The sequence below is a fragment of the Polypterus senegalus genome, chromosome 7, assembly GCF_016835505.1.
Source record: "Polypterus senegalus isolate Bchr_013 chromosome 7, ASM1683550v1, whole genome shotgun sequence".
Taxonomy (NCBI): Eukaryota; Metazoa; Chordata; class Cladistia; order Polypteriformes; family Polypteridae; genus Polypterus; species Polypterus senegalus.
In genome coordinates, this window is record NC_053160.1 from 101,136,187 (window position 1) to 101,151,665 (window position 15,479).

Below are 15,479 nucleotides of genomic sequence, written 5' to 3' on the forward strand. Positions count from 1 at the left end.
TAGTAGAAAAAGAAAATAATTATGCTATGATAAGAAAAATTAGTCTAACAAACATGGTGATTCAATTTGATATTGTTGAATTGCAATGGCAATATGAAATGAAATCTATGAGAGTGTATACATTTTCATGAATAGAACAGTATGAGCGCCATTTGGTATCAGCTAAACTCCAATCTCCTCATTTTCAGAAATGGGAATCCAGCATGACATCATCAACAAAATATAATTTAATGACATAGCTATATAAATTCCAGATTTAAGACCTGTGTTTCTGCATATTTTTTGAAGTTTTAAAGTAATTGTCTTTACATTTATAAAAAAAAGTATAAAGGCTAGATATTTGCAAGTGTTGGTTATGTATTGGTTACATTTTTCTATTCACAATTTAGTCATATTTTGGATTTATTGTCCCTGTGTGAAGTTTCTATCTGCTTTTAAAAAAAGCATGAGTAGCTAGCAAAAAAAAAAAATTGTCCCCTAAATTTTTAGCCAAAGACATTAATTGCTGTGGCGGAGCATTGCATTCCCATATGTCCAGATTCTGAGGACCTGAACACTGAACCTCATTGTTGTCCATGTGGAGTCTGCACCTTCTGCCTGTGTGGGTTGTACTCTAGTTTTCTGCCCAGTTGTGTGTGTGCATGAATGAGCCCTGTTCACAGACTGTCACTCTGTCCAGGTCAGATTCTTACTTAATGCCTAGCACTTCCTAAATATATTCTTTGTCTTTCTAGTACACAGAATTAGATTTACCATATTGCGGATGTTATGTAGTTTAATTATTAAATTATCCAAGAAGAATATGCCTTGTTTGAAATTTGGTAGTTAGAATAGTGGTTTCTCAGGTGCTGCTAGTAAAAGAGCTAGTCCCGTGAAACATGCTATGGGCTTATTTAACACTGACTGTCATTAAGTTAGATAAGTATTACATCACACAATGCAGGTCAGTTTAAACCACTATTTGGAAAGCTAAAAAGAATACATTACTGATTCTCTTTTGGGGCCATGTGCCATGCCAGAAGAAACTGTTGCCTTTAATGTTTTTTGTCTTGGCTTTACTTTCTTGTCATTTGTCTGGATCTTGTACTCTCCTAGAGTGACCAGACACCTACTCACAAGGTTCAGCTTTAAAGGTGCTTGGCTGCTTAATGCTATATTGACACAGAGTGTTCACAAAATTGAACAATAATAATGACTAATTGCTACTGTATGAGCAATATAAAACACTGTAACACATAGTATAATCCTAATAAAGTTTTTTTGTTTACCAGAAAAACATTTATTGTATTAATTGGAATTTTTCTGTTACTTCTTAGCACTAGTGATCTGATACCAGGACCTGATAGTAAAATGTGAAATGTTAAAGATTGTGATCAGTGTTTGAAAAAAATCAGGTTAACAAATGTAAAAATGTTAAATAGTTGTGATCAGAAAACTAGCAAAGGAAATCTTTTTTGAAGAAGATATCTTGCTAAATTGGTATGTACTACTGAACATACATAAAGTTAGGCCAAAGAAACATGAGGAGTAGATTTTGGAGAACAAAGTGTTTTTTTAGGTTATAAAACTATTTCTCAAATACATAAACTTGAAGCATGTAATGAACTATGAGGAGCTTTTCATGAGTATCCATGTGTAACTAAACAAACATTAAACATGTAAAAGAACAGTGATTTCATACATCTCAATAAATATAAAGCAATGCTATAATCACCAAGATCTTGTCAAAATCGGTGTTTGTATTGAACAAAGGCATGACACACAACATAAGTAATTTTTCTTCACAGCCTCCCTTCCAAGCTTCAACTATTGACATTGTGGAGGGTCTTTTTCTCTCAGTCTCTTTCTAAATTATTGTCTCATTCTTTTGAAATCAACAATTAAACACTAAAGCTTTTGAATGCCAAAGCCTAACCTAGTAGCCTTGGATGTAATTAGAAATTAGAGAAGAATGTGGTATCAGTCCAGTCCAGTTACAGGACAGCTGAAATCTAATCTTGATGAAACCTGACATATAATATATAGTGACCAACAGGGGGAACACAGCTCCCAAAACACCCAACACAACAGAAACTGGGAACAAGTGCAGCAACACACACATTTTTATATCCAAGTGGGAAATGTTCTTCACCTGTTCCCACCAGAGGTGGCATGGTTGCGCAGTGGTAGCGCTGCTGCCTCGCAGTAAGGAGACCTGGGTTCGCTTCCCAGGTCCTCCCTGCGTGAAGTTTGCATGTTCTACTTGTGTCTGCGTGGGTTTCCTCCAGGTGCTCCGGTTTCCTCCCACAGTCCAAAGACATGCAGGTTAGGTGCATTGGCGATCCTAAATTGTCCCTAGTGTGTGTGTGTGTGTGTGTGTGTGTGTGTGTGTGTGTGTGTGTGTGTGTGTGTCCTGCTGTTTATTCCTGCCTTGCACCCTGTGTTGGCTGGGGTTGGGTCCAGCAGAACCCTGTGTTGGGATATAGCAGGTTGGAAAATGACCACCAATGCACAGGACAGCACAGCAATAAACACAGTCAAATAAGCACACATCACTTCTCTGTCTCTTTCTCTCTCTTTCACCTCCACTCCTCCCTCAAGTTTCATCCTCTTCCTCCTGACTCAGGACACCTCCTGAATGGAGTGAGGCAGCTCCTTTTATAGAGCACCCAGAAGTGTCCCATAATCTCCTTGTACTTGCAGGTGTCACGGTCATCCTGCAGAGTAGGGCTCAATCTTTTGCCTTATGGCCAGAGGTGCTTTTGTTAACCTGGTCTGACAGACAGCAAGCTTCTGATTATGATGAACAGCTGGAAAGTCTCCTAAAAAACACATTGCACATTGTGAGTATTGAAAATAAACATAACCTCAGACTGTGACTTGTTCACAAAACAATTGATTAAGAATCACTCATTCACAAATCCAATGAGTGTCATGAGAGTCTTGTGCATACACTTAAAACATCTATCAACAAAACAAAACATGCTGATGTCATCATGTAGGAAGGACACCCATGTTGTTGACCACTCCAGCTGAGCTCCACTGAATTGATTCATTCATGCTCTCAAATCAGTAAATATGTTTCCCTCAAAAGGGTTGTTCAAAAAGAACAAATCATTTGCAAATTTCCTAGCATTCATGCACTCATTAATCTGGTCAAACAGAGAGCTAGTTTCTGATTACAGACAACTGTTCGCAGTCAAAAAGTCTACTAAAAAATCCCTGTTAAACATATAAATGTGTGCTGCATGTACAGAAAGCATGTTGCACATGTTAAAAATAAACATAACCTGTTGCAAGGGAAAAACCTTTCTGTAGCAAGAGATTATGCACTGGCATTCAACAGCATCAAAGTGACAAATGGTAAACATGAATGATATGTTGTCGAAGGTGCAGTGTGTGCTCTCTGTTCTTTAGTATTACAATGATAGTACAGGAATCAATTGAAACTTTAAATAATTGGAAGCTATATTTTTGAAAATATGCACTGCAAAATATGCATCTAAAGTAAACTGTGTGATACTCCTTCAAAAGGACCGTAGTTAAGAGAGCTGATAATGAAGAGATGCAAATTTCATTACTCAAAATGCCCGAATCAACAAATTTGCCTAACAATAAGAGTAGATGCACTTATGGGGTTGTACAACATCCACCTTCTCACTGCGTTCTAAAAAAATCTCTCTATTATAAAAAAAGAATCTTGCAACAAGACGTGATCCTCTGAAGAAAGACAGAGAGGCAGAGACACTTTCACTTCCCGCGAGGCAGTCAAGTCACGCCATACTGACACCCATTGGAAGCATGTTCCCGTGAGACGGTGACCTAGGCAAGGAAAGTAATAATCAGCCCGGAACAAGTGGAACTGAAAACCTTGCAGGTCCAAAATGGGGTCAGAAATAAAAGAAAAAGAGTTAAAGACACAGTAGAACTTCATACAGACGTTCAAAAACGTTGGGGCCATACACATGCAAAGCAAGTTCAGAAATATGACAGTACTAAAATTTAAAAGTGTCAAACAAAAGAGACTACAGATCGTATTTGCGCAAGCAAATGGAAATTATTACTAAGTGAAATAACAGAACAGCAAAAAGAGATTGAATACATGGACGTAGGTGATATGTCTGAAGTATGTACAGTAGATATTGTAAGGCTTTAAAGTTTAAGTTAGAGACTTGTATATCATCTAATTCGTTTTGCCATCGGGGAAAGAGACGTTTCCACAAGAATTGAAAGATTTGTTGTTTGATGAAAGTGAAATCCACAAACACTAAAGGTAAAATATACGCATCTACAATAATCTTTTCATGTTAGCATCATTCAATGCATTAAACATTGATTTACACAATAATGGACCATAAGCTATGAGAGTCTGTGTTCCTGCAACAATTACAGCTATACTGTAACAAGTTTAAATTAGAAAAAAACACAATTTGATCAGGTGTATCTTTATGATCATTGAGAAGCGATGCAACATAGAATCAAAATAGTTAAATGATCCGACGTAATACAAATTATACAGCCAATAATGGATACAAATCCATACATCCAAAAGTATCACACTTTACATGAAATTTGTCAGCAAAACACATTATCTTGGATTTCTATATGAATCCAAAAGATCACAGAGACGGAGATATCAAAGACAGAGTAGATATTCGTGTATATCCAAAGGCAAAGCATGATTCGTCATTTATGTCTAATATATCGCAACATGCCAACCCTGTACTCTTTCCTTTTGCTTTTCCCAGATGGTGAAACAGGATGGTCGTACAATATGAAACAAACACATTCAGAAAAACGAATAACACCCACACAATATTTCGGGTCAAAATTAGAGAAACATTACCATGTATTTAACCCATTTCTATCATCTCAACGTCTATCACAACATTACATTATTAATGCTTCTTTATTAAATCGAATCAAGCTAAACTTAGAACGGAATATATGCAAGGTCTCATTGATCATGTTCAAAATTCAAATATCAATAGTTCAGACAAATTCAAAATAGGTAAAGCAGTAATATTACCATCATCATAGCAACGTAGTCCAAGAGCACTGCAATAGTTATATCATGATGCAATGGCAATATCCAGAACTATCGGTTGGCCAGATTTATTTCTTACAATGATGTGCAATCCACAATGGCCAGAAATACACAGTTTCTTGAGAACAATGCCACTGGCTCTGGATATTCCCACTTTCCTAAATAGATTGTTTTTTCAGAAATTCTTATTTTTATTGAATGAACTCGAAACAGTGTTTGGGCAAAAAGGAAATCTTGATATGCCATTAGTATTAAACCGTTTACAGTTTCCCATGAGAATAGCTTTTGCAATAACAACTAACAAATCACAAGGACAAACATTTGAAAAAGTCAGTATATTTATAAGAGACAAAGAAACAATATTCACTCACGGCCAGTTATACATTGCATTATCATGCTGTAAGACCAAACAAGGAATCAAAATCATTGCGATCTTGAAGAAAAGTTAATTCTAAACATTGTTTTAACTGAAGTTTTAAAATGAAAAGTGAACATAATGCATATGTAACAATTCCCATGAAAAAAAAAAACATTTTAAATTGTATTTCCACAGAACCAAACCCGGGGGTTGGTGAGCAAAGCGAGCAGGGGGTGGATACCCCTAGTAAATAAATAATTTTAACATTACTGTCTAATTGGAAATGCAGTCTTGCCATGGCAAAATATCCACAGCATTTTAACACACAGTATATCTATAGACCACAATACTTATCTAAAACTCTGTTTGCTGTTGTTAAGTCATAAAGTAATGCAATAGTTAAAATGACAGACAGACATCATAGCAGCCAAATGCAATTCTCATACATGTGGAACCCAGTGGAATTGGTGGACTGTGTGTGACTGTTTGTCTGTCTCCACTGTCTCAGTGCTCATTACACAGTGCAAATTAATTATTAAACTTCAGTTACTTTGTCTTACTGAGTTCCTGAATGGATAACAGCAATTTTAGCTTTTTATTTTTTGTCAGCATGAAGACTTTTGTTCAGTATCTTTAGCACTCTTCCTGAAACCACGGCGATTGTAAAATGCACAGACTGGAGAAGCTGGGAGCTTCTCCCCGTAAGACTAGCCTAGAGCATTTAAGGTGACTGTATGTCTCGTCTTTAGGACAAGAGTGCAGATATTAGATAAGACACATTCCAATGCTTAGGAAGGAGAAAACTCCACACAGAATATACAGTGCATCCGGAAAGTATTCACAGCGCATCACTTTTTCCACATTTTGTTATGTTACAGCCTTATTCCAAAATGGAAAAAATGAGAAATCACATGTACATAAGTATTCACAGCCTTTGCTCAATACTTTATTGATGCACCTTTGGCAGCAATTACAGCCTCAAGTCTTTTTGAATATGATGCCACAAGTTTGGCACACCTATCCTTGGCCAGTTTCGTCCATTCCTCTATGCAGCACCTCTCAAGCTCCATCAGGTTGGATTTAAAGCGTCGGTGCACAGCCATTTTAAGATCTCTCCAGAGATGTTCATTCAGATTCAAGTCTGGGCTCTGGCTGGGCCACTCAAGAACTTTCACAGAGTTGTCCTGAAGCCACTCCTTTGCTATCTTGGCTGTGTGCTTAGGGTGGTTTTCCTGCTGAAAGATGAACCGTCGCCCCAGTCTCAGGTCAAGAGCCCTCTGGAGCAGGTTTTCATCCAGGATGTCTCTGTACTTTGCTTCAGTCATCTTTCCCTTTATCCTGACTAGTCTCCCAGACCCTGCCGCTGAAAAACATCTCTACAGCATGATGCTGCCACCACAATGCTTCACAGTAGGAATGGTATTAGCCTGGTGATGAGCGGTACCTGGTTTCCTCCAAACGTGACGCCTAGCATTCACACCAAAGAGTTCAATCTTTGTCTCATCAAACCAGAGAATTTTGTTTCTCATGGTCTGAGAGTCCTTCAGGTGCCTTTTGGCAAACTCCAGGCGGGCTGCCATGTGCCTTTTACTAAGGAGTGGCTTCCGTCTGGCAACTCTACCATACAGGCCTGATTGGTGGATTGCTGCAGAGATGGTTGTCCTTCTGGAAGGGTCTCCTCTCTCCACAGAGGACCTCTGGAGCTCTGACAGAGTGACCATCGGGTTCTCGGTCACCTCCCTGACTAAGGCCCTTCTCCCCCGATCGCTCAGTTTAGATGCCCGGCCAACTCTAGGAAGAGTCCTGGTGGATTCGAACTTCTTCCACTTACGGATGATGGAGGCCACTGTGCTCATTGGGACCTTCAAAGCAGCAGAAAGTTTTCTGCAACCATCCCAGGATTGGTGCCTCGAGACAATCCTGTCTTGGAGGTCTACAGACAATTCCTTTGACTTCATGCTTGGTTTGTGCTCTGACATGAACTGCCAACTGTGGAACCTTATATAGACAGGTGTGTGCCTTTCCAAGTCTACTAAAAAATCCCTGTTAAACATATAAATGTGTGCTGCATGTACAGAAAGCATGTTGCACATGTTAAAAATAAACATAACCTGTTGCAAGGGAAAAACCTTTCTGTAGCAAGAGATTATGCACTGGCATTCAACAGCATCAAAGTGACAAATGGTAAACATGAATGATATGTTGTCGAAGGTGCAGTGTGTGCTCTCTGTTCTTTAGTATTACAATGATAGTACAGGAATCGATTGAAACTTTAAATAATTGAAAGCTATATTCTTATAGCTGGAACCTTATATAGACAGGTGTGTGCCTTTCCAAGTCATGTCCAATCAACTGAATTTACCACAGGTGGACTCCAATTAAGCTACAGAAACATCTCAAGGATGATCAGGGGAAACAGGATGCACCAGAGCTCAATTTTGAGCTTCATGGCAAAGGCTGTGAATACTTATTATGTACATGTGCTTTCTCAGTTTTTTTATTTTTAATAAATTTGCAAAAATCTCGAGTAAACTCTCTTCACGTTGTCATTATGGGGTGTTGTGTGTAGAATTCTGAGGAAAAAATGAATTTAATTTATTTTGGAATAAGGCTTTAACATAACAAGATGTGAAAAAAGTGATGCGCTGTGAATACTTTCCGGCTGCACTGTATGTATTTCAGCCAGGATTCAGTCATGAACCTATGAGTTATAGGACAGTAGTTCTTAGTTTGTTATTTTGGGGAAAAGGAAATTCAGGTATTACAAGATTAATTAAATGAATAACTCCAAATAATAATTCTTCTGATCAGCACATATCATATATTAAGAATATATCTCCTGACAGGTCATACCCTCCCAATGGACACTGCAAATCAAGATACAGTTACTTTATAGAATGAGAAGGTCAGATTGTACGTTTGTGGTTGGTGTCACAGATTCCACATTGACAATTTATATTGCTGGGAAAGGCAGCAGCAACAGATAGATTCAAGGAAATTTGTGCATCTAAGGTGATCATTTTATCTCTTCTATGCCGCTTATAATAAAGCAAAATTTTTATCTTGACATTTTGTTTTGAAACAGAGCCATTTCAGAAATAGGGGTAAAGCACAAGAGCGGTCATCCAGCATGCTGTTTCAGCTCAATGTTCATTTCATGTGTTGTAGCAATAGCCTATTATACTCCTTATCAGGTCATAATTGAGCAAAGGTTCAACTAATAATCAGATTGCACAGCTTTGTTTATGGTCTTACCATGATGACACACTCATTTCAATAATTTAGAGCAAAGGTTACAAGATATGTATCATTTCCAGCACCAGTTGCATAAGTGAAAAAGTCTTCCAAAGGTTTATGTATTTAGGTTTAATATAAACTCCTTACTTTTTAGAAATGTGAAGAGGAGTTTCTCATCTGTTTGGTGATATTTGAAACAATCAATCCCATTCCTGCCATCACTTAGTAGCCACATTCAACATATTCTTCAAATGCAGCTTCTACACAGACATCTTACAAATTAAGCATTTAAAAAAAAAAGATTCTGGCACCTTACACTGAAATGCAGTATACGTTTTGTGGATAAGGTCCAAAAACTTGGTGAAAATGACAACTCTTTTTGTCATGTTAGTGATTTTGGTGAGTTGTCTGAACCTGACTGGGACAGGCTCCACAGGTGGTCAAGACCTGTCTGAGGAGGACAGGACTATCTGGAGAAGCTAGGTTAATAACAGCTCCATGATTGTTTTGTTGCAGACACTTCTCCATGCTGCTAGAGTTCCTCTGCCCTGGGTGCGTGTTTGCCTGCAAGTTTCTCAGGACCAGTGGATAGTGGGCATACAAGTTGCCTCTGAGGAAGAGTGGGGAGCTGGGAGATGCCAGCAAAGTGGTCACTAAGTGCCGTGTCTTCAAACGTTGATCATGGAGCTACTTTTTTAATGGCTACTCTGGTAGTCCCACCTCTTCAGACATTTGAGCACATGTATGAGATATGATGTGCTTGTGGTTAGTAAAATAGTGGTGTGCCTTGGGATGTTTTTGGTTACAAAAAGTGTGCAAATAAAGAAAAAAGGTTGGGAAATACAGATGTACTAAATAGCATGAGGCTAAATTGTTTTGGCAGGTTTGTTAAATGACTCAATTTAATCAGAAAGTAATTAGGAAATGTTCAGGCCTGACAGAAAGTAGGGCAAAATTTTTGTGCAAAGAAAATATAAGTATACTGATCGTAAGGGCAGATTAAGATTTAGTTGGACTTGTCCTGTGGATGTACTACAAGACAGGTTGGGAGGGAGAGTTATGTTTTAAGATGTGGATGTGGATGTGGATATTATAATGTGAATTTATGCCTAGGTGAGGTAAGCCTGGCAAACTTGCATAGGACTGTTCAGACTGGCAGCAAGTGTACAATAACATTAGCATGGGAATGACTCCGTAACTGTCGGAAATGATAAACTGGGAAGCAAGACCAGAAAAATCAGAGTAATAGTGATTGTATGATGTGTATTTATGGAATATAGTGGAAATGGCCAAGGACTTGGCACTCTATTAACAGAGGCAGAATAAGATTTGGATTGGACCTATGCTATGGATGTGTTATAGGACAGAAAGATATGCAAGTTATGGCAAGAATAAGAGGACTATGGGTGTCACAGACTGAAGTTTTGGAGTGCAGTAGAAATGTGAAAGCTGGCATCAGATTGGGCAGCATGGTGATAAGTGTATCATACCTTTTAGCCTGGATTTGTCCTATGGGTCTGGTACTGGACATGCCAAGATGTACATTGACACAATGATGAGGACCATGAGAGCATGTGCAATGACAACATAGATAGATATGAAAAGCACTATATAACAGCTAAGTACTGCTTCATTTTGTCCACCCAAAAACTGTGTGCCACCCACATTTTTTCACTAGCCACCACTGACAGACATTTGCTATCTTTGAATTTATGTACACCATGCACCTCTTTACACATTTCTAAATTCTAAACACATGCCAGTAAGACATATTGTTTTTCTTCTATTAATAATCTAACTTTTGCTCTCTTCATAAGTTATACTTATGTTTTGATCCTGAACTGACCCTTGTTCAGTTTTTCTACTACAGACTTACTTAACAATAGCAAACGAACCATGACAGCTTACTGTGGTTTTCAAGTCAATAAAGACAGACAACACTGAGTGAGTGAAAAATAAATAGAATAATGTGTATAGTGTCAGGGCTGGATTAACCATTAAGCAAACTAAGCACAAGATTAGGTCATCAATTGCACCACAAAAAATTTCCATTGCTGGATTTATCATGGACCATATGGTGGAAAACTGTAAATGGTGCAGCTAAACCAGGTTCCACAAAAAGGGGCTCCCACATTAAATAAAAATTTTACATACATACGGTATATATACAATAATAAATAGTAATAATAGAGGCAGACTGGATGCCTTATCTCTACTAAGAACAGAAGCAGATGTGTTGTGTAAGATTCATTTTCAGGATCTGATCAAAAATTTTGCAATTAGAAAAAGTAAGAGAAAACTTTTCAAATATAGAGTGGAATAGACAAAAATAAAAATTATTTTCTATGTTATTGTTTTGTTTTATTTTGAAAAATACATTTTTATTTTATGGGTTATCATTGTTTATATTTTGAATTAGATATATTTGGGGCACCAAAATCTTTTAAATGTTTTGGGCCTCTAAAGGTCTTAATCTGGCCCTGAGTATTATTGGCTCCTAACTGATAACTGTATCTGAAACCAAAGTGGAGTACTCATTCTGTGGTAGTTTTTGGAAGCTGTATATGTACCTCTATTCACCCTTTCATCCATCCATCTATGCATTTTCTAACCCAAGTTCATTAGAAACAATTTTGGTAACCTCAATATATCCATTTTGATCAATTAGTAGTGTTATGGAGAGCCAGAGTTCAAGAATGGGACCAACCCTGGAAAGGTTAAGTTCCAACATTGTTTTTCACACCCCCATTCACTCCTACTGTGTTAATTTAGAGTCTTGAATTAATTTGCCCTTGCATACTATGAAACAGAGAAAAACACATTAAAATGCAAGGAGAATGTGCAAACACTTCACAGACAGAGATCCAGGCCAGGAACTAAACTCAGGTCTACAGGGCCATAAGGTAGCAGGACTAACCTCTGAGCCACTCGAATATAACCATAAATAGTGGAATTTTTCATCAACCAATTCCATGTTCATCTCTGTATTTATTAAACAGTAAGGAACAAGAATAAGAATTTATTACATAGTATGTGCTAATGCTAATGGGAATCTTAGAAAAGAAAACGTTAGAAAAAGTCCTATTTTGCACAATTGAAAAAAAATCACAGGTATATAACAAATTCCTTGTTGCAATGAGATCTGCTAGGAAGCAGTTAGGTCCTCTGTCCTGTGAGAACTTATAAACATTTTGCAAATCTTTTCTTTGATAAAATCTCCAGAAAATTCAAATTTATATATGGTGGGTTAGCGCTGAAACTGTAAATTGTGTCCAGTAATTCCCCAAAGCCAAATTATAGTGGAACATCATTAATATAACAAAATAATGCAACTAGCTGTATAATATCAAACATATTTATCATGATCAAAAGAATAAAAATTGGAAGGTTAGTTGTGAATTCAGACTCAGCAACTCTCTTCTTCTTTTGGCTGCTCCCGTTACAGGTCGCCACAGCAGATCATCCTTTTCTTTTCCTTCCTTTCCTCTGCATCTTGCTATGTTACACCCGCCACCTTCATATCCTCTCTCACCACATCCAAAAACCTTCTCTTAAGCCTTCCTGTTTTCTTCTTACCTGGAAGCTCCATCATTAATATCCTTTTCCCAATACAGGTAAAACTCCATTACAACAAACTCCCAGGGACCTAAAAAATGTTTCGTTATAACGAAAATTTCATTGTAATGAGATTCTGTATTTGTTTCTATAGTGCTTTCTTTAACTTGCGCCCAGGCATTTGCAATCATTTCAATAGCTTCTTTTGTGTTAATTTCAATCTACTCCTGCCTACAAGTTATGCTGATGAGAATTTTTTTCAACATTTCCTTGCCATAATACACTTTCCCAAAGCACGATTGCAGCGTCTGTGGAAGATTGTTTGTTCATTGCCAGGGCAGGGCAAAAACAGGCTCATAGCGCTGCAGTGAAGTGACACAGAAGCAAAACATAAAAGATCGGGTTTGTGCTATAAGTCCCTGTCTTGCAACCCAAAACACGAGGCTGAGTCTCAGTACTTTAGGAAAACCAACTTTATTCAGCTTGAAACAGGAACGCACACTTATTTATTGTAGCATGATCTGCCACTCTGCTATACACGGACACAGCAGTCAGGCTGCATCACCCATCAATATCTTTTCTGTTTGCTTTGGCGGAGAAACGCAGCATAGCTGAGAGACACAGAATATCTTTGGGCCAGCTGTTGCCCCGGCAACAGATAAACAGTCTTCCATAGACGCGGAAATCAGACTTCGCAATGCTCTTCGGCGTGTCGTCCAGTTAGGGGAGGTCCCAAGAAAGTTTACAAACCTCACATATTCTTGAATGAGTGCCGCATTAGTAGGAATGTTTCTTGAACGAGCATCTCTGAACCACATAAAAACTGCTTTTTCGATGTCTCAAAATGTAGCAGTTCACATACGCTTGCAACTCGAGATTTTTTTTATTTTTTGGCTCGGTTTTTCTAGAAAATTCACTGGTAATGTCTTTTTTTTTTGCCACAATCGAGAGCTGCAAAAAGTTTTTTTCTAATATGAATTGTTATAGTTTTTTCATGTCTGCTGTTTCTATAGGATGGTGACAATGAGTTAAATTCCAATTTATGTATTTTAAATGTTGACAAGCAATAAGCAAAAGGTATCACTGAAAACAGCAGGAAACAAAAAGGGCAAAAAAACAGTATGAGGAAAGTTTGAAGAAAGAAAAAAAAATTACAATGTTTCTGCTTGGGGATCATTGTGCACAACTGAGCTGCGGCCACAGAACTAGCTGCTCTGTGGATGATTCATTCAGGCATTTCAAGGTCTTTTGGGCACTTCCTTATAATGAAAGTATCTGCTGAATGTACTTCATAGAAAGGAGATTTCTATTGACTCGTGTCATATGGGGAAACTGTCTGGACCATAAAACTACTTCGTTGTATTGAAAAATTCGTTGTAAAGATATTCGTTAGAACAGAATTTTACCTGTATACCCTGCATCTCTCCATAGCACATGTCCAAACCAATGCAATCTCGCATCTCTGACTTTGTCTCTCAACTGTCCAACCTGAGCTAACCCTCTAATGAAATCATTTTTAAACCTATCTATCCTTTTCTCACCCAAACAAAATCTTAACATCTTTAACTCTGCCACCTCCAGCTCTGTCTCCTGTTTTTTTGTCAGTGCCACCATCTCCAACCGATACAGCATACCTGGTCTCACTACTGTCTTACAGACCTTCCCTTTCACTCTTGCTGGTACCTGTCTGTCACAAATCACTCCTGACACTCTTCTCCACCCACTTGACCCTGCCTCCACTCTCTTCTTCACATCTCTTCCACACTTCTCTTACTCTGTACTGTTGATCCCAAGTATTTAAATTCTTCCACCTTTGTCAACTCTACTCCCTGCATCCTCACCATTCCTCTGACCTCCCTCTCATTCACACACGTGTATTCTAGATTGTTCCTACTAACCTTCATTCCTCTCCTCTCTAGAGCATATCTCCACCACACCAGGGTCTCCTTGGATGCTTCCATCTCTCGCTACAGATTATAACGTCATCAGCAACATCATAGTCCAAGGGGACTCCTGTCTAATCTAGTCTGTCAATCTGTCCATCACCATTGCAAATAAGAAAGGGCTCAGAGCCGATCCCTGATGTAATCCCACCTCTACCTTGAATGCATCCGTCACACCTACTGAAGACCTCACCACTGTCACACATGTCCTATACCACTCTTACATACTTCTCTAACAGTCCTGACTTCTTCATACAGTACAATAACTCCTCTCTAGGCACCCTGTCATATGCTTTCTCTAAGTCCACAGAGACACAATGTAACTCCTTCTGGCCTTCTTTATACTTCTTCATCAACACCCTCACTGCAAACATCATATCTGTAGTACTCTTTCCCAGTAGGAAATCATACTGCCGCTCACTAATCATCTCCCTTCTTAACCTAGCTTCCACTACTCTTTCCCATAACTTCATGTTGTGGCTCATCAATTTTATCCTTCTGTAGTTACTACAGTTCTGCACATCCCTGCTTTTCTTAAAAATCAGTACCAATACACTTTTTCTCCACTCCTCAAGCTATCTTTCACATTCCAAAATTGCATTAAACAATCTGGTTAAAAACACCACTGCCATCTCCCCTAAACACCCCCATGCTTGCACAGGTATGTTATCTGGTCCAACAGCCCTTCCATTCTTCATCCCCTTCATAGCTGTCCTTACTTACTCCTTGCTAATCCATTGCACTTCCTGATTCACTAACTCTCCGCCATCCAACGTTCTCTCTGTCTCTCATTCTCTTCATTTTACCATTTCTATCTGCTAAACACAATCTCCTCACGTGAGTACATTTCCATCTTTATTCTTTATCATCCTAACCTGCTGCACATCTTTCCCAGCTCGGTTCCGCGGTCTAGTCAATTGGTACAGGTCCTTTTCTCCTTCCTCAGTGTCCAACCTCTCATACAACTCATCATATGCCTTTTCTTTAGCCTTCACCACCTCTCTCTTCACCTTAAGCCTTATCTCCTTGTACTCCTGTCTACTTTCTGTATCTCTCTGACTATCACATTTCTTCTTCAATAACCTTTTCCTCTTTATACTCTCCTGTACTAACCCATTCCACCACCAGGTTTCCTTATCCTCCTTCCACTGTCCAGATGTCACACCAAGCACCCTTGTAGCTGTCACCTTTACTACTTCTGCTGTAGTTGCCCAGCTATGTGGTAACTCTTCACTGGCACCCAGTGGCTCTCTTACCACATCCCTGAACTCAACCTTACAGTCTTCCTTTTTCAACTTCCCCCATTGAATCCTTGGCTCTGTCCTCACTCTCCTTCTGTTCTTGATATCTAACGTCATCC